Source organism: Anolis sagrei, chromosome 2 (assembly GCF_037176765.1).
Source record: "Anolis sagrei isolate rAnoSag1 chromosome 2, rAnoSag1.mat, whole genome shotgun sequence".
NCBI lineage: Eukaryota > Metazoa > Chordata > Lepidosauria > Squamata > Dactyloidae > Anolis > Anolis sagrei.
The window spans coordinates 605,935-633,910 of NC_090022.1; the positions used below are offsets into that span (position 1 = coordinate 605,935).

Here is a 27,976-nt window from a genome sequence, read left to right on the forward strand (position 1 = left end):
TCGCCAGTTTAAAACACTGCTGGATGAAGTTGGAAATAACTACCACGGTCTGCTTTTGCACAGCAATGTGCGTTGGTTGTCCTGAGCTAGCCGAAACTGAGTGGCTCCTCAAGTTTTACTATCTTGTGGATATGAATCATAGAATCATAGAGTTGGAAGAGACCTCATGGGCCATCCAGTCCAACCCCATTCTGCCAAGAAGCAGGAATATTGCATTCAAATCACCCCTGACAAATGGCCATCCAGCCTCTGCTTAAAAGCTTCCAAAGAAGGAGCCTCCACCACACTCCGGGGCAGAGAGTTCCACTGCTGAACGGCTCTCACAGTCAGGAAGTTCTTCCTCATGTTCAGATGGAATCTCCTCTCTTGTAGTTTGAAGCCATTGTTCCGTGTCCTAGTCTCCAAGGAAGCAGAAAACAAGCTTGCTCCCTCCTCCCTGTGGCTTCCTCTCACATATTTATACATGGCTATCATATCTCCTCTCAGCCTTCTCTTCTTCAGGCTAAACATGCCCAGCTCCCTAAGCCGCTCCTCATAGGGCTTGTTCTCCAGACCCTTGATCATTTTAGCCGCCCTCCTCTGGACACATTCCAGCTTGTCAATATCTCTCTTGAATTGTGGTGCCCAGAATTGGACACAATATTCCAGATGTGGTCTAACCAAAGCAGAATAGAGGGGTAGCATTACTTCCTTAGATCTAGACACTATGCTCCTCTTGATGCAGGCCAAAATCCCATTGGCTTTTTTTGCCACCACATCACATTGTTGGCTCATGTTTAACTTGTTGTCCACGAGGACTCCAAGATCTTTTTCACACGTACTGCTCTCGAGCCAGGCGTCCCCCATTCTGTATCTTTGCATTTCATTTTTTCTGCCAGTGGAGTATCTTGCATTTGTCACTGTTGAACTTCATTTTGTTAGTTTTGGCCCATCTCTCTAATCTGTCAAGATCGTTTTGAATTCTGCTCCTGTCCTCTGGACTATTGGCTATCCCTCCCAATTTGGTGTCGTCTGCAAACTTGATGATCATGCCTTCTAGCCCTTCATCTAAGTCATTAATAAAGATGTTGAACAGGACCGGGCCCAGGACGGAACACTGCGGCACTCCACTTGTCTCTTCTTTCCAAGAAGAAGAGGAAGCATTAGTGAGCACTCTCTGTGTTCGTCCACTTAACCAGTTACAGATCCACCTCACCGTAGTTTTGCCTAGCCCACATTGGACTAGTTTCCTTGCCAGAAGGTCATGGGGGACCTTGTCGAAGGCCTTACTGAAATCCAGGTACGCTACATCCACGGCATTCCCCGCATCTACCCAGCTTGTAGCTCTATCGAAGAAAGAGATCAGATTAGTCTGGCATGACTTGTTTTTGATAAATCCATGTTGACTATTAGCGATGACTGCATTTGTTTCTAAGTGTTTGCAGACCGCTTCCTTAACAATCTTTTCCAGAATCTTGCCCGGTATCGACGTGAGGCTGACCGGACGGTAGTTGTTTGGGTCGTCCTTTTTTCCCTTCTTGAAGATTGGGACCACATTGGCCCTCCTCCAATCTGCTGGAACTTCTCCCGTTCTCCAAGAACTCTCAAAGATGGTTGCCAATGGTTCCGAAATGACTTCCGCTAGTTCCTTCAATACTCTGGGGTGTAGTTGATCTGGCCCTGGGGACTTGAACTCATTAAGAGCGGCCAGGTATTCCTGGACGACTTCTTTCCCAATTTGGGGTTGGATGTCCTTCAATCCCTCCTCATCCACTCCATCTTGCTGAGGTTGAAGACTCTCTTTTTGTGAGAAGACCGAGGCAAAGAAGGCATTAAGTAGTTCTGCCTTTTCCCTATCCCCTGTTAGCATTGCCCCATCTTCTCCTCGAAGAGGTCCTATCGCCTCCTTGTTTTTCCTTTTTCTACTGACATAAGAATAGAAGCCCTTTTTATTGTTTTTAATGTCCCTGGCAAGTCTGAGCTCGTTTTTTGCTTTAGCTTTGCGGACCTTTTCCCTACAGGTGTTGGCTGTTTGTTTGAATTCTTCTTTGGTGATTTCTCCCTTTTTCCACTTCTTGTGCATGTCTCTTTTGTGTTTTAGCACAGTTAGAAGTTCTTTGGACATCCATTCTGGCTTCTTTGCACTTGTCCTATTTTTTCTCTTTGTTGGCACGGTTTGCAATTGCGCCTTGAGTATTTCACTCTTGAGAAATTCCCATCCATCCGTAGCTCCCTTGTCTTTTAGTATCTGTGTCCACGGAATGCTGCTCAGCGTTTCCTTCATTTTTTGGAAATCAGCTCTCCTAAAGTTCAAAATGCGGGTTTGACTTGTCTTAGTTTCGGCCTTCCTTTGTACCTTAAATTGCAGGAGCACATGGTCACTTGCCCCTAAGGATCCTACCACTTCGACCGCATCGATCAGGTCCTCCGCATTTGTTAGGATGAGATCAAGGGTAGCCAACCCCCTTGTTGCCTCTTCTACCTTCTGGACCATGAAATTGTCTGCAAGGCAAGCGAGGAATTTGTTGGACCTTGTACTCTTGTCCGAGTTTGTTTTCCAGCAAATATCGGGATAGTTGAAATCGCCCATGACTACTACATCTCTTTTCTGTGCCTGTTTGGTCAACTGTTGGCAGAAGACTTCATCAAGATCTTCCTCCTGGCTTGGGGGTCTGTAGTAGACGCCTACAACGACATCTTTTTGAGTCCCAGTTCCCTTGATTCTTATCCAGATGATTTCAAGCTGGTTTCCCAGATTGCTGTCTTGAATTTCTTCTGCAGCATAGGAGTTTTTGACATATAAGGCTACTTCGCCTCCTCTCCCCTTTGTTCGGTTTCTGTGAAAGAGGTTATACCCCTCGATATCTACATTCCAGCGATAGGAGTCATCCCACCAGGTTTCAGTGATGGCTATGATATCATATTTGTGGTGTTGTGCTAGAAGTTGGAGTTCGTCTTGTTTATTTCCCATGCTCTGTGCATTAGTGTAAAGACATGTGAGCCCCTGGGATCTTCCCTTGAGCTGTTTATTGGCTGAACATCTGAACCAGCTCAACGTGAAAATGCAAGGCATTGGAAATACAGTGTTATCCCTTCAACACGCCGTGTTTGCTTTTGAAAACAAGCTGGAGCTCTTTATCATGGATCTTGAAACGGGTCGTTTACTACATTTTGAAAAACTGAGACAATTTAAAGATGCATGCACAGCAAGTGAGCCCACTCAAAACTTTGATCTCCACCAGCTAGCTGGCTTCACCTCCAGTCTCCTACAGTCGTTCAAAGCACGCTTCGGAGAATTTCGTGAGCACACTCATCTCTTTAAGTTCATCACCCATCCAAACGAGTGTTCACTGAACACAGCCGACCTGAGTTACATTCCTGATGTCTCCCTCAGAGATTTTGAAGCAGAAGTGGCTGACCTGAAGGCCTCAGACATGTGGGTGAATAAGTTCAAGTCACTGAATGAAGATTTGGAAAGAATCACATGAAAGAAAGCGGAGTTGGCGAGCAAGCACATGTGGACAGAAATGAAAAAACTTCAACCTGAAGACAGCTGATTATCAAAACTTGGAACGCGCTTCCTGTCACATACGACACACTGAAGCGTGTGAGTATTGCTGTATTGACCATGTTTGGATCTACGTATTCATGTGAGCAGTCATTTTCACATCTTAAAAACATCAAGTCCAACCTACGATCACGTTTAACGGATGAAAGCCTCAACGCCTGCATGAAGCTTAACCTCACCAAGTACCAACCAGACTACAAAGCCATCAGCAAATCCATGCAGCACCAGAAGTCGCATTAATGGTGAGTATTATAACAACATTATTTAAAAGAATAAATTCAGAGGCTTATTATACTCACATTTAGTTGAATTCAGTCTTAAAATATATTATATGGCTCTCACTGAAATAAATTTTCAAATATTTTGCTTTCATGGCTTTCATGGCTTTCTGAGTCAAAAAGGTTCCTGACCCCTGATCTCAAGGGTTAAGACAACAGAGAAGATGGCGTGACAGGGACGGAATCTAGAGAGAAGGATGGGAGCGGCTTGTATGTGCCCTTCCTTCTCTGCCCTGCGGCTTGCTATCTGCCATTGGTTAGAGGCCGTAACGAAATAGCTAATTATAATGTATGTTTTAAAAATGTTGATTAATGTTACGATGTAAGTGCAGGCCAGCTGATGTGTCGCCTGAGCTGAGGCGTTGCCATAGCGACAGAACCAGCTGTGAGAATGTGTCCAAGTTAGAGAAGCCAAAGGGGCGGAGCTAACTGCCACTCGGCCGGGGCAGGCGTTTGGAAAGAGTGCGTTTCTTTTAGTCAGCGGACAAGAGTGGAAGTTGGGTTCTGGTGTGTGGAGACCCTGAACCCGGGGGTTTAAGTCCTCAGCCTGCGTGTTTACGGAGTCAATTGGGCCTGTTTCAATTAGGAATTAGCTCGTGAGCTCAGGGGAAAGCGGAAGGGAGAAAAAGGCAAGCCAGTGCCTTGAATTGTCAGTGAATCCTTAATTAAATATCTCCTTGATCAGTTCTTTATAATCAAGACTCATGTCCATTTATTGAGAAGAAGATTTACCTCAGAAGAAGGCGGCTGAAGATACTGGAAGAAAGGATCCTGGTTGGGGTCATAATGAGTTCCTCCTTTTTGTAAAAATGTTCCTCCAGTTAAAACATTTAAAAGTCATACCTCAGCTCCACGCACCACCACGACTTTAGTCTCCTCGTTGCCCTGGTTATTTACTTATTTATTTTGAACACTTTTACCCCACCCTTCTCAACCCTGGGGGGGGGGGGGGGGGGACTCAGGCCAGCTTCCAATTGGCAACAATTAGATGCCACATAATAAAATACAAAACTGCATTTATAACAGTTAAAAGCATAAACATTAAGACATAAAGATGAAAACAGTATACTTACAGTCCACTGAGCTATTACCAGTCTGGTGGCCATTTATCTAGCCGTATACTATGACTGAGTACTCCGTTTAACTTATCCACAATCCACTTCCAACCCATAGTCAACATTGTCAATTGTCCTTTTAACCTAATTGCCCGAAGGCCTGGTCCCACATCCATGTTTTTACCTTCTAAAGGTGAGGAGGGATGATGATGACCTAATTTCCCCGGGAAGTGAATTCCACAGGCGGGGGGCCACCACCGAGAAGGCCCTGTCCCTCATTAGGAAGAACTTCCTGACTGTTAGAGCCGTTCAGCAGTGGAACTCTCTGCCCCGGAGTGTGGTGGAGGCTCCTTCTTTGGAAGCTTTTAAGCAGAGGCTGGATGGCCATTTGTCAGGGGTGATTTGAATGCAATATTCCTGCTTCTTGGCAGAATGGGGTTGGACTGGATGGCCCATGAGGTCTCTTCCAACTCTGATTCTATGATTCTATCTCCATCGAACGTGTTTGGGACAGAGGCGGGGCCGAGAGCAGGGCCTCCCCAGAAGATCTTAAACTCCAAGGTGGGACGTAGAAGGTGATACGTTCGGACAGGTACGCTGGAGCAAAGCCGTATAGGGTTGTATAGAGGTCCCGACAAGACAGAGGTCCTCCTGGTCCATCGTAAACCGGATCGAGGTATAGGGTGGCAACCTGTGTTGGACGGGGTTGCACTCCCCCTGAAGTCACAGGTCGCAGTTTGGGTGTCCTCCTGGACTCAGCACTTACGCTTGAGGCTCAGGTGTCGGCCGGGAGGGCCTTTGCACAACTAAGACTCATGTGCCAACTGCGACCATACCTCATGAAGGCAGATCTGGCCAGGGTGGTCCATGCCTTAGTCACCTCCAGATTACTGGACTACTGTAATGCGCTCTACGTGGGGCTGCCCTTGAAGACGGCTCAGAAATTTCAGTTGGTCCAACGGGCGGCAGCCAGGTTACTAACCAGTGCTTCTTACAGGGAGCGGTCAACCCTCCTGTTTAAGGAGCTCCACTGGCTGCCGTTTATTTTCCGGACCCAATTCAAGGTGCAGGTTTTTACCTACAAAGCCCTGAACGGTTTGGGTCCTGCCTACCTGCGTGACCGCATTTCTGTGTATGAACCCACACGATCTCCAATCATCTGGAGAGGCCCTGCTCGCGCTCCCGCCTGCATCGCAAGCGCGACTGGCGGGGATGAGAGAGAAGGCCTTCTCAGTGGTGGCCCCTCGGCTCTGGAACTCACTTCCCAAGAACATCAGGCATGCCCCATCTCTGGCAGTCTTTAGGAGGAGCTTGAAAACGTGGTTGTTCCAGTGTGCCTTCCCAGAATAATGAACCCTTAGCACTATGTCCTCTAAAGCACCTTATACTGATTTAGGATTGTTTGTATGTTCCCACCAGCGCCCCACCTCCCTGTCTTGTTCATGCCCAACCTTATTTTAAATCTTAATTACATTTGGCCCAGCCATAGATTTTAAATGTGTGTTGTGCTATTGTCAATGTTTATGCTATTTGTGTTTGAGATTTATTTTAATTGCTTTGTATTGTTATTGTTATTGCTTGTATTGATGTATTGTGGGCTCGGCCTCATGTAAGCCACACCAAGTCCCTTGGGGAGATGGTAGCGGGGTATAAATAAAGTATTATTATTATTATAGGTCAAAACCAGCACTTTGAATTGTGCTCGGAATTGGATCGGAAGCCAGTGGAGCCGACATATATGTATTTGTCATTTGTTTGTCGTATTTTACAGAGGCCTTGCCATTATTGTCTGCATATGCAATCCATCCCCATCCTTGTTGTGTGAACTTACTCTGTTTGAGAGTATCTTTATATATTAAAAGAAGACCTGTACATAGTTATAAGTAGCAAATAAATCAAGAATAAAACATCCAAGTCAGACCTCAAGAGTGTTGCTTCCAAGAGATGAGCTCCTTTACAAGGCCAGGGGCCGTGACACTGTGACCAGGACTCTGCGCTGGAAAGCGGGCCATTCTAGAGAGGAGGGGGCTCCCCACCCACGGGCTCCCCACCCCAGCGTGCGCTTCCCTTCCTCTTACTTGCCACCTGGTTTCCGCTCTAGAGTAAGAGGCGCTCACAACCTGGGGATCACAACCAGACACAGTGAAGACATCTGCCCTTGCGCTTGGCTACTCTGCTGCTGAATACGCATGCCCAGTGTGGGACACATCTCACCACGTTAAAACAGTGGGTGTGGCTCTGAGTGAGACAGGACACATTCTCACAGGATGCCTACGCCCCACTCCGCTGAAGAAATTATACTGTTTTAGGTGGTATTGCACCGCTGGAAAATGTCTGTGTGCATCAGGAGTGACTTGAGAAACTGCAAGTCCCACAAGGATGGTAGAACATCAAAACATCAGTGTGTTCCCTGGGCGACGTCCTTGCAGATGGCCAATTCTCACACCAGAAGGGACTTGCAGTTTCGCCGGGAAGCAGTGGCCAACAGTGAAAGGACCAAGGCAGTGGCACCTCCGGCCCATCGCACGTAAATAACCCAATTATGTCTCTCCCCCCCCCCCGGGGCGTACTGTGCCCCCTCCTTGTCCCGCTCTCTCTCTCCTGGGCTCACCCCCTCCTGGGCCTTCCTGGGCCCACCCCACCCAGCAACCCTCTCCCTGGCCCGGCCTCAGACGTGTTCCATAGCCGAGGATGGCTTGTGGCCAGAGGACGGTCTTAGTGAGAGAGCGGGGAGAGCGGTGTCTGTTCAGTTTGAGACACCTCATGGGAAAGGTGCCTTCCCTCCTCCTCCTCCTCCTCTGGGGAGTATTTGGGGGTGGGCCCTGCCCTCTCCTTCCCTCCCGAGGGACCCTCCCTCTTCCCTCCAAACAGACTCCCTCTTGTCCTGCTTCTGAGGAGGGCAGGGCTCAGCCTTGGGACCCTTTCTATGGACTTCCCTTTCCTTCCACACTCCCAGGCCTTCCCCTCCCTTCCTTCCTTCCTTCCTTCCTTCCTTCCTTCCTTCCTTCCTGGTCTAACAGGCTATTTATTTATTTACTGCGCTTATATTCCGCAATTTTCAGCCCCAAGGGCGACTCATTGCGGTGTACAACATGAAGAAAAACAAGCGCAATCTACAAAGCATAGTGCAAAACAGTGTACAATTCGTCATAATCATAAAAACATCTTATCAAACAACAACATTACTACAAAATTTCTACTACATTCCGAAACGTCTCATTGTCAAGCCACAATCCGATCTCATTTCCGGTGTTCCATTCCTATGGTCAGTTGCCAGTCATTGCACTTATTGATCAAATGCCTTCTTAAATAGCCAGGTCTTTAACTTCCTGCGGAATATTACCAGGGAGGGGGCTAGCCTGATGCCCACGGGAAGGGTGTTCCACAGCCGAGGAGCCACCCCCGAGAAGGCCCTATCTCTCGTCCCCACTAGCCGTGCCTGTGAGGCAGGCGGGATTGAGAGCAGGGCCTCCCCAGAAGATCTCAATCTGGGCTTCTTCTTCTTGCAGATCAACAGCTTTGCCCTCACAGAGCCTTCTCTTCACACCAAACTGACGCAGGAGCTTCACACAGTAGATTGACACCTGAGGCCTTCCACCTGGGGCTTCTCTTACACTGAGGCCTTCTCACACTGAGGCCAACCAACACTGAGGCCTGCTAAGCTACAGGTCCAGCTGCCTATATTGAACTGCATCCATTCAACCAATATTTCTGACACACAGAGAGAGAGAGAGAGACTGAAGGGGGGAAGAACAGAAGCCCAGCCCAACAGGGAGGGAGGAAGGGAGGGCCAGGCTTGGGGATGGGGCTGAGTGGTCATTGGGTGAGGCTGTGGCCCATCTCCAGCCTGGCCGGTCTCCCTCTCTCTCTCTCCCTCTCTCCCTCTGAATGGCAGGCATGGGCAGCAGCAGCAGCCAGAGGGAGAATTCTCTTGGGAGGCCGGGTCTGCCTGGAGACTGGTGACGCGGACAGCGGAGGCCCATTCCCATTGGCGCATCCCGGGAATTCTCTTCAGGAGGGGCAGGAGAAGGAAGGAAGGAAGGAAGGAAGGAAGGAAGGAAGGAAGGAAGGAAGGAAGGAAGGAAGGAAGGAAGGAAGGAAGGAAGGAAGGAAGGAAGGAAGGAAGGAAGGAAGGAAGGAAGGAAGGAAGGAAGGAGTTTCTGCCCGGAGACCGGTGACGCCGGAGAGGAGGCGAATTCCTATTGGCGGGCGGGTGCTGGGCCTTCCGAAGAGAAGGAAGGAAGGAAGGAGGCGCTCTTGCTCCTGATTGGCCAGTGCTGCCAAGAAGCCCCGCCTCTCTCCGGGCACCCAGCCCCCGCGCGGCCATGGCCATGTTTGGTCTTGGCGGAAGCCCAGCGAGAGAAGGCGGCCTCCGTGTCCTAGAGAGGCGAGGGAGCTGCTCACTTCCGGAGGAGGGACGGAGAGAGAGGGAGAGGGAGAGCGGGAGGAGGAAGGGGAGGAGCCAAGGGCGGGGCCTGAGAGAGAGTGACGTGTCAGCCCCCAAGGCCAGCTGTGCCCAGAGGAGGCTTCGTGGGGTGTCTTGGCCCAAGGAAGAAGCCCCGGCCTCCCTCCTCCTGCTTGGCTCAGGCCTCGCCTGCCATTGTACCTGCCCGCCCTCCTTCTCTCTCGGCCATTGGGGAGTCAGAGGCGGGGGGGAAAGAGCTGCTTCTAAGGTAGGTTTGAATGAAAGGTTGGTTAATTCCGGTGGGGCAGCAGGATGGGGTCAGGCTGGGTGGCCTTTGGGGTCCCCCCGCCCCCAGACTCCCTTCCTTCCTTCCTTCTCTGGAGGGTTTAAGTGCAGGCTGGATGGCCATCTCTAAGGAGGGATCGGGTGGTGCCTTCCTGCTTGGCAGAAGGGATGGATGACCTCTCTCCTGCCCTGACCACCCTGGACACTGGGGAGGCTTTCCTGGGCTGGGCCAGCGGGGGGGGGGGGGGGGCTCCTCCTTCCTTCCTTCTCGAGGAGGTCTCTCAGCAGAGGTTGGGTGGGCATCTGTAGGGAGGGCTTGTGCTGTGCCCTCCTCCTTCCTGGGCTGGGGGACCTTGGGAGCCTCTTCCCACTCTGAGTCTCCCCATCTACTCACCATCCCCACTCAGAGCCGATCACAAGAGGCAAATACACACAATGTATTATATTCACATTATATATTACTCTATTGTAATACACCATAGTATTGTAATATTATTAGTAAGGTTACATGTCCTATAATATATATGTTTATTTATAATATCATACTATTATTATTATGAGTATTATTAGGATTATGTTGTATTACATTATAATGTTATAAATATTGTATGTATACACAATCCTAGAATCCTAGAATCAAAGAGTGGGAAGAGACCTCCTGGGCCCTCATCCAGTCCAACCCCATTCTGCCAAGAAGCAGGAAAATCGCATTCAAACCACCCCTGACAGATGGCCATCCAGCCTCTGCTTCAAAGCTTCCAAGGAAAGAGCCTCCACCACACTCCGCGGCAGAGAGTTCCACTGCTGAACAGCTCTCACAGTCAGGAAGTTCTTCCTCATGTTCAGATGGAATCTCCTCTCTTGTAGTTTGAAGCCATTGTTCCATTGCGTCCTAGTCTCCAAGGAAGCAGAAAAGAAGCTTGCTCCCTCCTCCTCCTCCCTGTGGCTTCCTCTCACATATGTATCCATGGCCCTCATCATATCTCCTCTCAGCCTTCTCTTCTTCAGGCTAAACATGCCCAGCTCCTTAAGCCGCTCCTCATAGGGCTTGTTCTCCAGACCCTTGATCATTTGAGTCACCCTCCTCTGGACACATTCCAGCTTAGAGTCAATATCTCTCTTGGATTGTGGTGCCCAGAATTGGACACAATATTCCAGGTGTGGTCTAACCAAAGCAGAATAGAGGGGTCGCATTACTTCAAGGAGGGAGAGGGAGGGGTGGTGGTCCCAAGGAAGGAGGCTGGGCGTGTGGACGTTGCCTGAGACACGCAGCTCGACTTCTCTGCCCTGGGAAGCCAGAATGGCCCCCTCCCTCCTCCCTCCCTGTTCTCCTTCTGCTAAAACTTCTTCATTCGGACAGGCTTTTGAAGACGGAGGTTTTGAAGATCAAGTCAGGGGGGGCTCAGTGGTGTTTGAATATTTTGATGGAGGTTACCTGTGAATTTTTTTTAGTGCTATTTGTGTCTGATTCTGTTTTGATGTTTGTATATTTCTATATTTTGAATTGCATACTAATGCTTTCATGTCAAGCCGCTTTGAGTCCCCTTTGGGAAGATACGGCAGGGCAGAAATGTAACTACAGCAAACAACTCTAAGCAGTTTTGGTACTTGGTCAGTGGAAGGAGTGATTCCAGCCCAACCTTCCCCTCCTCCAACCAGATCTGGTCCTTTTCCCTCCCTCTCTCAGGCCGGTAAGTGAGAAGCCCAGAGCTGAGCGAGAGATTCTCCTGACTGGACTGACCGGTCCCCTCTTTCAGGACGGAAATGGCAGGCCTCTCGTGCCTTGACTGGAGGCCTCTCTTGTCCCAGCTGGACTTCTGCCTGGCGTCCATTCCGTCCTGGTTCCCTCTGGATTCCTTCTTCGTGGCCCTTTGTTGACCTTCCGTTTCTCCTTCCATTTCTCCTCCTTGCTTGGCTCCCCCTTCTCATCCTGCTTTCCCAGTTTCCATTCTCCTTCTTTGGGGGGCCACTAGAGATCTCTTCAAGATGGCATTTCGTTGATCCAGCTTGCCATTGGCACTAGGGATTAATCCATCCAGAATTCCCAGTGGTTTCATCACTTCTGTACGTTCAGCCAACATCTTCTTATGTTGTTTTCCTTTCTCCATTTTAGGAGGTTTCGACTGAACGTTGGATTTCTTCTTTAAGCGCTTTTATCCAATCGATGTTGTATTTTGGTAAGTTTTCAAACAAATGTCTTTTGCAAACAAGCTCCTGTATTTGGCAATCCTTCGGGAGGATGTTTGATAAATCCGTGAGCGGTGCTGACTTCTCTTGGATTCAAGGCCACGCTGAAATCCCTTCCTCCTTTCCTTCCTCTTTTCTCTCTGATCCAGAAAATGACAAATCAAGATGGCACGGAGACTGGGCCTCTTTTGTCACAAGAAGAACGGCACTTTCATCTTCTGTTTCAAAAAGCACGCTTTCCCATTCATTCTTGTTTCTCCTCCTCTTCCTTCCTTCCTTCCTTCCTTCCTTCCTTCCTTCCTTCCTTCCTTCCTTCCTTCCTGTTTTCTGGGTTATCTCTTTGTCTATATTGGTTAGAGATCCCTGTCTGTATGCAATACGTTAAAAGGGTATTATATTGTTATAATCAAACACTTGCCGGTAAGAGAGTCACTCCTTCGTTGTTTCCTTTCCTCCTCCTCCTCCTCTAAATAGTCTTTGATTCCAAAAGGAGATTTTGAGGGAAGGTCATCAGGTTGGGAAAGTGGGTCGGGGGTTTGGCAGTAGAGCTGAAAACACCTGTAACTATGATGTGCATGCACGTCTCTCCTTCTGCTTCCCCTCAATGGCCATCCATCTAGGGCAGTGGTTCTCAACCTGGGGGTCCCCAGATGTTTTGGCCTTTGACCCCCAGAAATCTTTTTTTAAAATGATTTTTATTAGAATATTATAAAGTTACATAAAAAGAGGGGGAATATTTGTGAGAAGATAGAAAAGTAGGAAAACAATAAAAAAGGAGAAAAATTACCACCCACTTCCCACCAATCGGGGAATCGGAATCTGCTTATAAGAATTTCAGAGAGTCTTATGAGCATGCTCTCACCGAGGCCAAAAAATCTTATTATGCTTCCTTGATAGCGTCTGCAAGCTCACACCCAGCACAATTATTTAAGATTATGAGATCCCTGACAACAATCCCTTCCGTCCCAAACAATAACGATCTGGCACCTTCTGCTGAGGTTTTCCAGAGCTATATCGCAGACAAGATCTCGCTTCTCCGCCGGGATCTCCCTGCCACGATTGATACAGTAAGTGAACTTGAGACTCCGTGGCCACTTGGTGGGCACATCCTTGATCGGTTCACCCCGCTGGACGCAGAGGCTGTGGATAGGATCATGACTGCAACTAGGCCGACCACCTGCTCCCTCGATCCGTGTCCCTCCTGGCTAGTAAAATCTTGCCTGGAGAGATTACGTGAACCTCTGTTGAATATAAGAAGTAGCTCCCTTGAGCAAGGAGTTTTTCCAGAGGGTTTAAAAGAGGCAATGGTATCTCCGCTGCTGAAGAAACCAGACTTAGATCGTTCGGTTCCCTCTAGCTACCGCCCAGTCTCGAACCTTCCGTTTCTGGGCAAGGTGGTGGAGAGGGCGGCAGCGGAGCAGTTGCAGCAGTTCCTGTCAGAGTTAGACTCTCCAGTCTCGGCACAGCAAGCGTGTGGTTTCAAAATAAACAAACTCAGGCAGCATTTTTCTTTTAAGGTAGCTTTACTTAAAGCGTCTATACACAAAGGACTACATGATGGAACTGAAAAAAGGCGACTAACACAGTATAGGACAAAACATACAGGCAAAAGTAAACATCCTGCCCTTCAAGTTGGGTAACTCCCTTTTTCTTCTCTGGGCAAAAGAATTTCTGTTATCTCTGTCTCAAGGTTTTTTTCTCTCTCTCTGCCTTTAATAACAATTCTAACACACAGCTGAACATAACTGAATCCATCTTTGAAATGCAATACTAATACATTGCAATACTAATACAAACACATTGAAAAACATACATATAAAATAACTATAACTATTCTGACAGTTCCTAAATGACACAGCCGGACTCGATCCCTTCCAGTCCGGCTTCCGTAGTGGGCACGGGACGGAGAATGTGCTAGTTGCCATCACAGATCAGCTCCGCTGCCAGATGGATCAGGGCGGATCAGTGCTGCTCGTGTTATTGGACCTCACAGCAGCATTTGACACGGACGATCACAATCTATTGACCCACCGCCTAGCCATGACTGGGGTGAGGGGGATGCCCCTTAAGTGGGTATCCTCCTTCCTCCAGAATCGGGGACAGCCTGTGGTGAGGGGAGGGATGGTTTCCGAGAGATCTCAGCTAACTTGTGGGGTCCCGCAGGGAGCTATTCCCTCTCCTCTATTATTTAACATCTATATGCGACTGCTTGCCCGACTGGTGCGGAGCTTTGGGCTTGAGTGCCACCAGTACGCTGACGACACTCAGCTCATTCTGAGGATGGAGGGCCGGCCGGACTCTGTAGCCGATAGTTTCCATCAGTGCCTTGAGGCCGTTACTGGATGGTTGCATGCCAGCAGGTTGAGGGTGAAGCCAGCGAAGACGGAGATCCTTTGGCTGGGCCGTCCGGGTGGGAGGGAGGTCCTGCTGCCTACCCTGAATGGCAAGACACTACGTCCGTCACCTTCTGGAAGAAGCCTTGGTGTCTCATTGGTCCCTCTGCTCCTCACAATGGAGGCCCAGGTCTCTGCTGTGAGCAGATCTGCGTTTTTCCACCTACGTCAGGCTAGGCGACTGGCTCCCTTCCTATCTAGGAACGATCCAGGCGACGGTCATCTCGAGGCTTGACTGCTGTAACACCCTCTACATTGGCCTTCCTTTGTTAGTGATCCGGAAACTGAAGCTGGTGCAGAATGCGGCGGCTCATCTCCTCGCTGGGGTGCCGGCAAGGTGTGGTATCACCCCAATTCTTCAACCGCTCCACTGGCTTCCGATTGAGTACCGGATCACTTTCAAGGTGCTGGTACTAACCTTTAAGGCCTTACATGGTCTGGGGCCGGCGTACCTGAGGGCCCGCTTATCCCTCTACCAACCCCAGAGATTACTTCGGTCTGAGGACCAAAATTTCCTTGAAGTCCCCAACATCTGGACTTATCATCTGTTCTCGACTAGGCAAAAGAGCCTTCTCGATCGTGGCCCCTTATTTATGGAATGCCTTGCCAGTTGAAACTCGAACCATCTGAGAGCTACTTCCTTTTCGGAAAGCCTGTAAAACCTTTCTCTTCCAACAAGCTTTCGATGGGTGAATAACTCGGGACTATGTCTGTTCTCGTTTTTATTGTATTTTAAAGTTAATTGTATTGTCTTAATCTACTGCTGTAAACCGCTCCGAGCCAAATTGGGAGTGGCGGTATACAAGTCAAATAAATTGGCATTAGGGATTAATCCATTCAGTGGTTAAACCATTTCCAGTGGTTTCATAACTTATGTACGTTTAGCCAACATTTTCTTATGTTGTTTTCCTTTCTCCATTTTAGGAGGTTTCGACTGAACGCTGGATTTCTTCTTTAAGCGCTTTTCTCCAATCGATGTCGTATTTTGGTAAGTTTTCAAATAAATGTCTTTTGCAAACAAGCTCCTACATTTTGCTAAATCAGTATTTCTTTATCGTGTCAGGAACAACCAGACAGTTGTATTACATTTTTAACAAAACAAACAGACAAAACACAAAGTTTGCAGGGTCGACCACCGCCTTGTATATTACATCTAGCACTTTAGTTACTGAAACTATTGATTGTCTTAATCCTCCATTGCACTTAACAACTCGACTATTTAGCACTTTCACCAGCTAGCACTTTACGAACTTCCGGGACTTTGTGCTAATATTTATCACCGATGCAGTTCCTTGCTCCTTGGTATTTGTTAAGTGTATTACTAATCAACTGGGAAAGAGATAAGGAGTGGAGTGGGCCAGAGGAACTTATATACAATAGAACAGGGTTGGGAGATGATTGGAGGGGGGGATTACAGCAAGTGGAAACTTTAACCATCTATGCTATCGGATATATACCATGGGTTAAAAATCTAACTGTTGAGTGCAATATGGAGGAGGGAGGGTGTCCCGACAGCCGAGGGGCCCCCATAGTCACCATAATGGGGAGGGGGAGAGGCAGGAAAGGGAGACCACGAATTCGACCTAGGGACTCTGGAAATTTAGTAACCATAAATCAGTCTCCTGACACGGTAAGTCGGTGTAACCAGGATGGCGGTCCCTCTGGACTCAAGGTGGTGCTGTTGAACGCCAGATCTGTCAACAGAAAAACAACCTTCATCCAGGATCTGATCCTGGATGAGCGGGCAGATCTGGCGTGCATCACGGAGACCTGGCTGGATGAAGCGGGAGGTGTCAACTTAACCCAGCTTTGTCCACCAGGTTTTTCCGTGCAGCACCAACCAAGATCCGGAGGGCGGGGAGGCGGGGTTGCGGTGGTCTATAGAAATACCATCCCTCTGACCAGGAGCCCCATCCCGCAGTCAACCAATTTTGAATGTGTTCACCTGAAGGTGGGTGACCAGGACAGAATAGGGATTCTGCTAGTGTACCGCCCACCTCGCTGCACTACAGTCTCCTTACCTGAGCTAGCGGGGGTGGTCTCAGGCCTGGCGTTGGAGTCCCAACGGCTCCTTGTTCTGGGGGACTTCAATGTCCACGCTGAGGCTGCCCTAGTAGGAGCGGCTCAGGACTTCATGTCTTCCATGGCAACCATGTGCTGGACACACGTTGGATTTGGTTTTCTGCCAGGGAGGGAGCATGGTGGCGGTATTGAGGAGCTGACCATCTCTCCATTGCCGTGGACCGACCACTACCTGGTCAGATTTAGACTCACTGCACCCCCTAACCTCTGCAGGGGTGGGGGACCCATTAAATTGGTCCGCCCTAGGAGGCTTATGGATCCAGATGGATTCCTGACGGCTCTTGGGGAGTTTCCCGCCACCTCGGTTGGTATCCTGTTGATGCCCTGGTCACTCTCTGGAATAGGGAGATGACTAGGGCAATAGACACGATTGCTCCAGAACGTCCCCTCTCAAGTAGCCGAGCTAAACCAGCCCCTTGGTTCAATGAGGAGTTGGCAGCGATGAAGCGAAGGAAGAGGGAACTAGAGAGCGTGTGGCGCTCGGACCCGAACGAGTCAAATCGAACACGGTTTGTGTCCTTTCTAAGGGCATATGCCGCGGCAAATAAAGATTTCTTTGCGGCCACCATTGCGTCTGCGAAGAACCGTCCGGCGGAGTTGTCCCGAGTTGTCAGAGGTCTTTTAAACCCCACCACCCAGGATGGGAGCCCTGACAACTCGGTAGCTCGCTGTGAAGCTTTTGCTCGGTTCTTCGCGGACAAAGTTGCTTTGATTCGTGCTGGGCTGGACGCCATATTAACGGCAGTCTCTGAGGATGTAGCTGGAGCATCTGCTTGCCCGGTTTTGATGGATTCATTTCAATTGGTGAAACCCGAGGATGTGGACAAGATACTTGGAGGAATGAGGCCTACCACATGCATCCTAGACCCCTTCCCATCCTGGCTTTTGAAGGAAGCCAGAGGGGGATTGGCCGAGTGGGTAACGGTGGTGGTTAATGCCTCCCTTCGGAAGGCAACATTCCAGTGAGCTTAAAACAAGCTATAATAAAACCGCTGTTGAAGAAACCATCACTGGACCCCACTCAATTCGACAACTTTCGGCCAGTTTCCAATCTCTCCTTTTTGGGCAAAGTCCTGGAACGTGTGGTGGCCTCACAACTCCAGGTATTCTTGGAAGACACGGATTATCTGGATTCGGCGCAGTCTGGCTTTAGACCGGGACATGGAACCGAGACAGTCTTGGTCACCTTAGTGGATGATCTTCGCCGGGAGCTTGACAGGGGGAGTGTGTCCTTGTTGGTTCTGCTGGACCTCTCAGCGGCCTTCGATACCGTTGACCACGGTATCCTTCTGGGACGCCTCGCGGGAATGGGCCTTGGGGGCACTGTCCTGCAGTGTCTCTGGTCCTTCCTGGAGGGTCGATCCCAGAAGGTGTTACTGGGAGACACCTGTTCTACCCCACAACCATTGTCTTGTGGGGTTCCTCAGGGTTCAATCTTGTCTCCCATGTTGTTTAACATCGACATGAAGCCGCTGGGGGAGATCATCCGGAGTTTCGGGGTACGGTGTTATCTGTACGCAGATGATGTCCAACTCTGTCACTCCTTCCCACCTGCTACTAAGGAGGCTGTCCAGGTCCTGAACCGGTGTTTGGCCGCTGTAACGGTCTGGATGAGGGTGAACAAATTGAAATTGAATCCAGGCAAGACTGGTCAGTCGTAAGGCTGAACAGGGCATAGGGTTACAGCCTGTGTTGGATAGGGTTACACTCCCCCTGAAGACGCAGGTTCGCAGCTTGGGTGTGATCCTGGACTCATCGCTGAGCCTGGAACCCCAGGTTTCGGCGGTGACCAGGGGAGCATTCGCACAGTTAAAACTTGTGTGCCAGCTGCGCCCGTACCTTCGGAGGTCTGACTTGGCCACGGTAGTCCACGCACTGGTTACATCCCGTATAGACTACTGCAACGCTCTCTACGTGGGGTTGCCTCTGAAGACTGCTCGGAAGCTACAAATAGTCCAACGATCGGCAGCTAGGTTGTTAACAGGAGCGGCACTCAGGGAGCACACCACTCCTGTTGTGCCAGCTCCACTGGCTTCCAATCTGCTACCGGGCACAATTCAAAGTGCTGGCTTTAGCCTTTAAAGCCCTAAATGGTTCTGGCCCGACCTACTTGTCCGAACGCATCACCCCCTATGAACCAGTTAGGACGTTAAGATCATCTGGGGAGGCCCTGCTCTCGGTCCCGCCAGCCTCACAAGCTCGGCTGGCGGGGACGAGAGACAGGACCTTCTCAGTGGTGGCCCCTCGACTGTGGAACGCCCTTCCTACAGATATTAGATCGGCCCCCTTCCTACTGGTATTCAGGAGGAGAGCGAAGACCTGGCTCTTTGAACAGGCCTTTAATTGAGCAGTGCAATTAATTGACTTTTGGAAATTGGAATAATGACAACGAGATCGGATCATGATTCTACAGATGAGACGCATGGATTAGTTATTAGTTATAGTGATGTAGTGATGTTGGTTGTATTGATGTAATTGTCATGGTTTTATATGCTATTGTTGTACCTTGTATTTTGTATTTTGTTAGGTTGTTCACCGCTCTGAGTCGCCTGAGAAAGGCTGAGAGAGAGCGGTATACAAATAAAGCAAATAAATAAATAATAAATTGGTAGTTGATTAAATGTCCTTTGACCAGTCTCTGGCCCCTTGGAGTGCCTCTGGTGTTGCCGCAAGAAGGTCCTCCCTTGTGTATCATGTGGAAGAAGGGCTCAGGTTGCATTGCAGCAGACGGTCAGTGGTTTGCTCTTCTCCGCACTCGCATGTCGTGGATTCCACTTTGTGGCCCCATTTCTGAAGGTTGGCTCTGCATCTCGTGGTGCCAGAGCGCAGTCTGTTCAGCGCCTTCCAAGTCGCCCAGTCTTCTGTGTGCCCAGGGGGGAGTCTCCCATTTGGTATCAGGCATTGGTTGAGGTTCTGGGTTTGAGCCTGCCACTTTTGGACTCTCACTTGCTGAGGTGTTCCGAGTATCTCTGTAGATCTTAGAAAACTATTTCTTGATTGAAGTTGTTGATGTGCAAGCTGATACCAAACAGGGGATGAGCTGGAGATGTCACTGCCTTGGTCCTTTTACTATTGGCTGGTACTTCCTGGCGGATGTCAGGTGCTGCAATACCGGCTAAGCAGTGTAATTTCTCCAGTGGTGTAGGGCGCAGACACCCTGTGATAATGCGGCATGTCTCATTAAGAGCCACATCCATAGTTTTAGCGTGGTGAGATGTGTTCCACACTGGGCAGCGCAGCATAGCACAAGGACAAATGTCTTCACTGTATCTGGTTGTGATCCCCAGGTTGTGCCAGTCAGCTTTCCTATGGTATTGTTTCTGGCACCCACTTTTTGCTTGATATTCAGGCAGTGCTTCTTGTAGGTCAGAGCACGGTCCAGAGTGACTCCCAGGTATTTGGGTGCGCTGCAATGCTCCAGTGGGATTCCTGGGTGATCCTCAGAGCTCGGGATGCTTGTCTGTTCTCAACATGAAAGGCACATGTCTGTGTTTTGGATGGATTAGGGATCAGCTGGTTTTCCCTGTAATAGGCAGTAAGGGCACCTAGAGCTTCAGAGAGCTTCTGTTCAACCATCTCAAAGCTCCCTGCTTGAGCAGTAATGGCATAATCATCAGCATAGATGAAGCTCTCTGTCCCTTCTGGCAGTGGCTGGTCATTTGTGTAGATGTTGAACATGGATGGAGCAAGCACGCTCCCCTGAGGCAGGCTGTTCTTCTGTTTCCGCCATCTGCTTCTCTGGCCCTGGAACTCAACAAAGAAGCTCCTGTTTTGTAGCAGGTTTCCTATGAGGCAGGTGAGGTGGTCGTCCTTTGTGATATTATACATTTTCCTCAGGAGGAGGCAGCGGTGGTTCACAGTCTCATAGGCTGCTGACAGGTCTATGAAGACAGCTCCTGTGATCTGCTGCCTTTCAAAGCCATCTTCTATGTGCTGAGTCAGGTTCAGCTCTTGCGATGTGCAGCTTTTGCCTTTTCTGAAGCCAGCTTGCTGTGGGATCAGACAGGGGTCTATTTTTTCCGTAATTCTATGCAAAATAAGTCTCTCCAGAACCTTGTAGAGGTGGCACAACAGGGAGATTGGTCTGTAGCTTTTTGGGTCATTGCGGTCTTTGCCTGGCTTCAAGATGGCGATGACTCTTGCTTTCCTCCAGATTTTGGGGATCTGACAGGATGCAGTGCAGTTGTCCATCAGCTCCAGCAGCCAGCGCCTTGCTTTTGGGCCAAAGTTCTTGATTTGTTCCATCCGTAGGTCATCCAGGCCAGCTGCTTGGCCATTCTTACATTTATTGAGAGCCATGTCCAATTCAGTAGATGTAAAGGGTTCACGAAGGTTGTTGTTCTCAATCTCTGGTTGCCTGGCTATTGGTTTCTTTCCTACTTTGGTGGCAAGGTTGGGTTTCCCGTTCTTCAAGAGTTGGTGTGCTATCTGATCTGCCTTTATGTTGGCGTGGGTATTAGATAAATGCGTGAGCGGTGCTGACTTCTCTTTGATTCAAGGCCACACTGAAATCCCTTCCTCCTTTCCTTCCTCTTTTCTCTCTGATCCAGAAAATGACAAATCACTAGCCGTCCCCTGCCAGGCGTTGCTGTGGCCCAGTCTCGAGATCTGGAAAATAAATGAGAAAGTATTGGTTTCAAATCTATGCAATTTCTTTCTGCTTGTGGATAAACAGTATTTCTTGCTGTTTCTTTGTCAGTGTTGATGTGGAGATTGCCTGGTTTGCCCACTCTGGAACAGGCAACATGGAATTCTCCTTCTTTAGGGGTCCCTTTCCAATCTATGATACTATATCTCCCTGTGCGTGAATCATATAGATCTATCTATATCTATGGCTGGATGGCTCTTTGTCAGGAAGGCTTTGATTACGTTTTCTTGCCTTTGTGAAGGGAGTTGGACTAGATGGCCTTAAGTATGGGGGTTCTGTGTGGGAAGTTTGCCCCAATGCTTTTGTTCATAGGGTTCAGAATGCTCTTTCATTGTAGGTGAACTATAAATCCCAGTAACTATTACTCCCAAATGTGAAGGTCTACTTCCCCCAAACTCCATCTGTCTTCACATTTGGGAATATGGAGCGTTTGTGCCAAGTTTGGTCCAGATCCATCCTTGTTTGAGTCCACAGTGCTCTCTGGATGTGACCTACAATTCCCAAACTCAATGTAAATGTCTACCAAACACTTCTAGTGTTTTCTGTTTGGCATGGAAGTCTTGTATGCCACGTTTGGTTCAGTTCCATCATTGGTGGAGTTCAAAATGGTGAAGTTTGGGGAAAATAGACCTTGACATTTGGGAGTTACAGTTTCTCGGACCTGCCATCAAAGAGCATTCCGAACAACTAAACTGAACCACCTAAACTGAAAGATAAGAGAGTTACGGATGGATGGGAATTTCTCAAGAGTGAAATACTCAAGGCACAATTGCAAACTGTGCCAACAAAGAGAAAAAATAGGACAAGTGCAAAGAAGCCAGAATGGATGTCCAAAGAACTTCTAATTGTGCTAAGACACAAAAGAGACATGCACAAGAAGTGGAAAAAGGGAGAAATCACCAAAGAAGAATTCAAACAAATAGCCAACACCTGTAGGGAAAAGGTCCACAAGTCTAAAGCACGAAACGAGCTCAGGCTTGCCGGGGACATTAAAAACAATAAAAGGGGCTTCTTTTCTTATGTCAGTAGAAAAAGGAAAAACAAGGAGGCGATAGGGCCTCTTCGAGGAGAAGATGGGGCAATGCTGACAGGGGATAGGGAAAAGGCAGAACTACTTAATGCCTTCTTTGCCTCAGTTTTCTCACAAAAAGAAACTCATCTTCAACCTCAGCAAGATGGAGTGGATGAGGGATTAGAGGACATGCAACCCCAAATTGGGAAACAAGTCTTCCAGGAATACCTGGCCGCTCTAAATGAGTTCAAGTCCCCAGGGCCAGATCAACTACACCCCAGAGTATTGAAGGAACTAGCGGAAGTCATTTTGGAACCATTGGCAACCATCTTTGAGAGTTCTTGGAGAACGGGAGAAGTTCCAGCAGATTGGAGGAGGGAAAAAAGGATGACCCAAACAACTACCGTCCGGTCAGCCTCACGTCGATACCGGGCAAGATTCTGGAAAAGATTGTTAAGGAAGCGGTCTGCAAACACTTAGAAACAAATGCAGTCATCGCTAATAGTCAACATGGATTTATCAAAAACAAGTCATGCCAGACTAATCTGATCTCTTTCTTCGATAGAGCTACAAGCTGGGTAGATGCGGGGAATGCCGTGGATGTAGCGTACCTGGATTTCAGTAAGGCCTTCGACAAGGTCCCCCATGACCTTCTGGCAAGGAAACTAGTCCAATGTGGGCTAGGCAAAACTACAGTGAGGTGGATCTGTAATTGGTTAAGTGGACAAACACAGAGTGCTCACTAATGCTTCCTCTTCATCTTGGAAAGAAGTGACAAGTGGAGTGCCGCAGGGTTCCGTCCTGGGCCCGGTCCTGTTCAACATCTTTATTAATGACTTAGATGAAGGGCTAGAAGGCAGGATCATCAAGTTTGCAGACGACACCAAATTGGGAGGGATAGCCAATAGTCCAGAGGACAGGAGCAGAATTCAAAGCGATCTTGACAGATTAGAGAGATGGGCCAAAACTAACAAAATGAAGTTCAACAGTGACAAATGCAAGATACTCCACTTTGGCAGAAAAAATGAAATGTAAAGATACAGAATGGGTGACGCCTGGCTCGAGAGCAGTACGTGTGAAAAAGATCTTGGAGTCCTCATGGACAACAAGTTAAACATGAGCCAACAATGTGATGTGGCGGCAAAAAAAGCCAATGGGATTTTGGCCTGCATCAAGAGGAGCATAGTGTCTAGATCTAGGGAAGTCATGCTACCCCTCTATTCTGCTTTGGTTAGACCACATCTGGAATATTGTGTCCAATTCTATGCTGACCTCTGCTGTGTTGCTGTGTTGATTGATATTGTGTAGACCTTTTGTGCTGGCCTTCTTTGTGTTGATAGATATTGTGATAGACCAATTGTGCTGACCGCCGCTGTGTTGACCATCTCCGGAAGACCCATCCGCTTTTTATACCAACCGTCTAGAGTTACACCTTGAGTCATAACAACCTTAACGAATTGCTATCACCATCATCCTCGTGAGAGTGTGATTACATATCACTAACATAGTACATCCATTGGTTGTCTTTTGCTGCTAATTTGATATAAGAACGCAATAGCACTTTAAGGCGCCTGCCACTTGCTGCTAAATATACCAGCACTTATGCCCCTTTCCTCATCCCTCTATGCCGCACTTTAGTTAGCGCTGAGAACCAGTTCGGGTATCTATTGCACTTTAGATCTTGCTCTTTATGAACGTGCCCAACGGCACGCAGTGTGCTGAATTGAGTGGTATTATTGACTGTGTTGCATTTTAAGACTTCTTGCACTTTATGAACTATCCAACTGGTGTGGCTGGAACATCTAGTACCATCTGAATCTACTGTTATCCATGTGGTTCCCCATCCCCCTATCTGTACTGTCCCTATTACTACTGACCAGTGGAAGGGGCAAGGGAGGAGGTGGGCTGGAGCCTGTGAACAAAAATGGGGCGGGGAGGGGGGAGGAGGGGGAGCAAGGGTGTTGGCAAGGGCCAACGAACCAAACAACTAGCGAAGCAGAAACTAAGATATTGGGTTTGGACTGCGGCATGGAGGGGGGGAGGTGTTCCACCAGCCGAGGGGCCCCCATAGAGGTCGTGGTAGGGAGGGGGAGATGCGGAAAAAGGAGACCTCAAATTCGGCCTAATTCGGACCGCTTATCTACATTAACAATCCCCAACCGGTCTCCTAAGGTAAATTGATGTAACCAGGTGAGCGGGCCCTCTGGATTGAAGGTGGTGCTGTTGAACGCCAGATCTGTCAACGGAAAAACGACCTGGATCCAAGATCTAATCCTGGATGAGCGGGCAGATCTGGCGTGCATCACAGAGACCTGGTTGGATGAAGCTGGAGGCGTAAATCTTACCCAGCTTTGTCCTCCAGGCTTCTCCGTGCAGCACCAACCGAGATCCGGAGGACGGGGAGGCGGGGTCGCAGTGGTCTATAGAGATTCCATCCATCTGACCAGGAGTCCCATCCCGCAGACCACAAATTTCGAATGCGTCTACCTGAGGGTGGGTGACCGGGACAGAATAGGGATTCTGTTAGTGTACCGTCCACCTCACTGCACTACAGTCTCCCTACCTGAGCTAGCGGGGGTGGTCTCGAGCCTGGCGTTGGAGTCTCAACGGCTCCTTGTGCTGGGGGACTTCAACATCCATGCCGAGGCGACCCTCACGGGAGCGGCTCAGGACTTCATGTCTGCCATGGCAACCATGGGGCTGTCCCAACAAATATCTGGCCCCACCCACTGTGCTGGACATACATTGGTGTCAGGACTCGGTTTCCTGGCCTTGGATGTTGGCGCAAAAAACCGGATTCCTGACATGGAGAACTGATAAGGAATTGCAGCTGGTGGCCTTGGGAGGGGCCGTTGGTGGTTTGGCGGGGAATATTGCGCGGGATCTTTGTCAGGCGGGAAGAGGGGATTCGAATGTGGGGGAGGGTATATAAGGGTTGACTTGCGTCTGTGTGCCAATCCTGGCTTTCATTGTGTATATGCATCCAGTAGTAAAAGTTTCCTGTCTGATCACGGATTGGCGTCCTGTGTCATTTCTGGGAGCGGCTGCTGTGAGCTTACACATTGGACTTGGTTTTCTGCCAGGGATGGGAGCAGGGTGGCGGTGTGGAGGAGTTGTCCATCTCTCCGTTGCCATGGACCGACCACTTCCTGATCAGATTTAGACTCACTGCGCCCCCTAACCTCCGCAAGGGTGGAGGACCCATTAAGATGGTCCGCCCCAAGAGGCTTATGGATCCGAATGGATTCCTGACGGCTCTCGGGGAGTTGCCCGCCACCTCGGTAGGTGACCATGTCGAGGCCTTGGTCGCTCTCTGGAATGGGGAGATGACCAGGGCAATTGACATGATCGCTCCGGAACGTCCCCTCTCAAGTAGCCGAGCTAAACCAGCCCCTTGGTTTACTGAGGAGCTGGCAGTGATGAAGCGAAGGAAGAGGGAACTAGAGAGCGTGTGGCGTTCGGACCCAAGCGAGCCAAATCGAGCACGGTTTGTGTCCTTTCTAAGGGCATATGCCGCGGCAATAAAAGCCGCAAAGAAAACTTTCTTTGCGGCCACTATTGCGTCTGCAAAAAACTGTCCGGCGGAGTTGTTCCGGATTGTCAGAGGTCTTTTAACTCCCGCCACCTCAGGCGGGAGCCCTGACAATTCGGTCACGCGCTGTGAAGCATTTGCTCGGTTCTTCGCAGACAAAGTCGCTTTGATCGACTCTGGGCTGGACACCATGTTAAATGCAGTCTCTGAGGATGTGACTCGAGCACCTGCTTGTCCTATTTTGATGGATTCTTTTCAGTTTGTGAAGCCTGAGGATGTGGACAAGATACTTGGAGGAATGAGGCCCACCACGTCCATCCTAGACCCCTGCCCATCCTGGCTTCTGAAGGAGGCCAGAGGGGATTGGCTGAGTGGGTAACAGTGGTGGTTAACGCCTCCCTCCGGGAAGGCAAAATTCCAGCGAGCCTAAAACAGGCTATTATAAAACCGCTGTTGAAGAAACCATCACTGGACCCCACTAAATTTGACAACTTTCGGCCTGTTTCCAATCTTCCCTTTTTGGGCAAAGTCATGGAAAGCGTGGTGGCCTCACAACTCCAGGTATTCTTGAGAGACACGGATTATCTGGATCCGGCACAGTCTGGTTTCAGACCGGGAAATGGTACCGAGACGGTCTTGGTCGCCTTAGTGGATGATCTGCGCCGGGAGCTAGACAGGGGGAGTGTGTCCCTGTTGGTGCTCCTGGACCTCTCAGCGGCCTTCGATACCGTCGACCACGGTATCCTTCTGGGGCGCCTTGCGGAAATGGGCCTTGGGGGCACTGCTCTGCAGTGGCTCCAGTCATTTCTGGAGGGCCGTACCCAGAAGGTGTTATTGGGGGACTCCTGTTCAACACCACAGCCTTTGACCTGTGGGGTTCCACAGGGCTCTATATTGTCCCCCATGCTGTTTAATATCTACATGAAGCCGCTGGGTGAGATCATCCGGAGTTTCGGGGTGCGGTGTCATCTGTACGCAGATGATGTCCAACTCTGTCACTCCTTTCCACCTGCTACTAAGGAGGCCGTCGAAGTCCTGAACCGGTGCCTGGCCGCTGTAATGGTCTGGATGAGGGCGAACAAACTGAAATTAAATCCAGACAAGACAGAGGTACTCCTGGTCAGTCGCAAGGCCGAACAGGGTATAGGGTTACAGCCTGTGCTGGACGGGGTCGCACTCCCCTTGAAGGCGCAGGTTCGCAGCTTGGGTGTGATCCTGGATTCATCGTTGAGCCTGGATCCCCAGGTTTCAGCGGTGACCAGGGGAGCATTTGCACAGCTTAGGCTCGTGCGCCAGCTGCGCCCGTACCTTGGGAAGTCTGACTTGGCCACGGTGGTACACGCTCTGGTCACATCCCGCCTTGACTACTGCAACGCTCTCTACGTAGGGCTGCCCTTGAAGACGGCCCGGAAGCTTCAGCTAGTCCAGCGCGCGGCAGCCATGTTATTTATTTATTTATTTATTTCTTGCATTTACTGACCGCCCCTCTCAGCCCGAGGGCGACTTGGGGCGGTGAACAACAACAAAGAAGACAGTGTACAGTGAGCCGTGACAATACAAACCAGACAAATACAACATAACATATACTTATACTAAAAATCCGCTTCGTCAGGTCCTGGGGTCATAGCCAAAATTCGTAGTCCTAGTTCATTCCATTGTCATTCAATACACTCAGTTGAAGGCCTGCTCGAAGAGCCATGTTTTCAGGCCCCTACGAAAGGCCATCAAGGAGGGCGCCTGTCTAACTTCAGCAGGGAGGGTGTTCCACAGCCGGGGAGCCACCACCGAGAAGGCCCGCTCTCTCGTCCCCGCCAGACGTGCCTGTGAGGCAGGCGGGACCGAGAGAAGGGCCTCCCCGGATGATCTCAAGGCCCTCGTGGGCTCGTAGGCCGAGATGCGGTCTGCAAGGTATTTTGGGCCGGAACCGTTTAGGGCTTTGTAGGATAACACCAGCACCTTAAATTGGGCCCGGTAGCAGATCGGCAGCCAGTGGAGCTGGGACAGCAGGGGCGTTGTATGCTCTCTGCGTCCAGCTCCCGTTAACAACATGGCTGCCGCGCGTTGGACTAGCTGGAGCTTCCGGACCGTCTTCAAGGGCAGCCCCACGTAGAGAGCGTTGCAGTAGTCGAGGCGGGATGTGACCAAAGCGTGTACCACCGTGGCCAAGTCAGACTTCCCAAGATACGGGCGCAGCTGGCGCACGAGCCTAAGCTGTGCAAATGCTCCCCTGGTCACCGCTGAAACCTGGGGCTCCAGGCTCAGCGATGAGTCCAGGGTCACACCCAAGCTGCGAACCTGCGCCTTCAAGGGGAGTGCGACCCCGTCCAGCACAGGCTGTAACCCTATACCCTGTTCGGCCTTGCGACTGACCAGGAGTACCTCTGTCTTGTCTGGATTTAATTTCAGTTTGTTCGCCCTCATCCAGACCATTACAGCGGCCAGGCACCGGTTCAGGACTTCGACGGCCTCCTTAGTAGCAGGTGGGAAGGAGTGACAGAGTTGGACGTCATCTGCGTACAGGTGACACCGCACCCCGAAACTCCGGATGATCT

General features: G+C 49.7%; 2 protein-coding genes across 21 annotated transcripts in view; one reads left to right on the forward strand and one right to left on the reverse strand.

Moving 5' to 3' along the window:
- Window positions 1-27,976, reverse strand: part of LOC132766262 (zinc finger protein 135-like) — a 457,616-nt gene that overhangs the window by 295,557 nt on the left and 134,083 nt on the right. The gene's annotated exons all lie outside the window — the stretch shown is intronic.
- The window catches only part of LOC132766369 (zinc finger protein ZFP2-like), a 252,056-nt gene that overhangs the window by 195,834 nt on the left and 28,246 nt on the right, over window positions 1-27,976 (forward strand). For 5 of the 20 annotated variants that reach the window (XM_067464953.1, XM_067464966.1, XM_067464947.1 and 2 more), the window contains 2 exons: window positions 11,684-11,747; window positions 15,075-15,138. The exons of 3 other annotated variants lie outside the window; for them this stretch is intronic. The gene's annotated coding sequence lies outside the window, so the exon portion shown is untranslated. Of the gene's footprint in view, window positions 1-9,317; window positions 9,554-9,881; window positions 10,008-11,683; window positions 11,748-12,792; window positions 12,825-15,074; window positions 15,139-27,976 lie in introns of those variants that run through there. 12 more of the 20 variants (XM_067464954.1, XM_067464949.1, XM_067464955.1 and 9 more) reach the window with 8 other exon arrangements.